At 39.8% G+C, this 866-nt stretch overlaps 1 non-coding gene across 1 annotated transcript; it reads left to right on the top strand.

The window, feature by feature from the left end:
- Positions 1–309: 309 nt before the first annotated feature.
- Positions 310–451, top strand: LOC115065679. Its single transcript, XR_003845446.1, has one exon. It is a non-coding gene; the product is annotated as a small nucleolar RNA SNORA48 (small nucleolar RNA).
- The last annotated feature ends 415 nt before the right edge of the window (positions 452–866 follow it).

Here is an 866-nt window from a genome sequence, read left to right as displayed (position 1 = left end):
TACCCCCTGAGCTCGTGTCTCTAGCTGCATATGTAGCAGAAGATGGCCTAATCGGTCATCACTGGGAAGAGAGGCCCCTTGGTCTTGCAAACTTTATAGACCCAGCACTAGGGAAGGCCTGGGCCAAGTAGTGGGAGTGGGTGGGTAGGGGAGGGGGGGGAAGAGGGGGGTATAGGGAACTTACGGGATAGCATTTGTAATGTAAATAAAGAAAATAATAATAATAATAATAATAATAATAATAATAATAATAATAATAATAAAAGAGGGCCTCCTCTCACATAATTCTCTCCTAGAAAAGAAAGAGTGAGCAAAACAATGGGCAAAGAGGTACACTGTTGGTTATATTGTACTTACATCAGTCAGGAGCTGAGCAGAGGGCCGTCCTTTGTTTCTCCTAGCTTGATGCCTGGCTTGGTGGCCAACGCTGTTTTACACCTGGGACTCATAAAGATCAAATAAAGCCAAATCCAGACAGTACAACATAGGAGGAGGAGGAAGATAGAGACAGGGAGATGAGTGGGACTGGGATACATGATGTGAAACTCACAAAGAATCAATTAGAAAAGTTTCTTTTTCAAAAGAAAAAAGAAAAGAAAGTTATATTGAGAAGAAAGATGTGGGGGCCTTTTACATAATAATTTCTCCTTTCTAAAGATTTCCCTTTGGGCCTTATGGCATTAAGTTCAACTCCTTGTAAACTCGTCAACACTGCAGAGTCTATGTTCACTGAAAGAACTAAACATCAAGAAGTTTTACAAGGCAAACTTCTGAGAAAAGCTACAAATAATAAGCCCTTCAGGTCACTAAACAAAGTCATTAAGCAGAAAGAAAGAAAGAAAGAAAGAAAGAAAGAAAGAAAGAAA

The sequence above is a fragment of the Mus pahari genome, chromosome 16, assembly GCF_900095145.1.
Source record: "Mus pahari chromosome 16, PAHARI_EIJ_v1.1, whole genome shotgun sequence".
Taxonomy (NCBI): Eukaryota; Metazoa; Chordata; class Mammalia; order Rodentia; family Muridae; genus Mus; species Mus pahari.
Note: the sequence above shows the minus strand (reverse complement) of the source record. Positions and strands in the feature narration are given on the sequence as shown.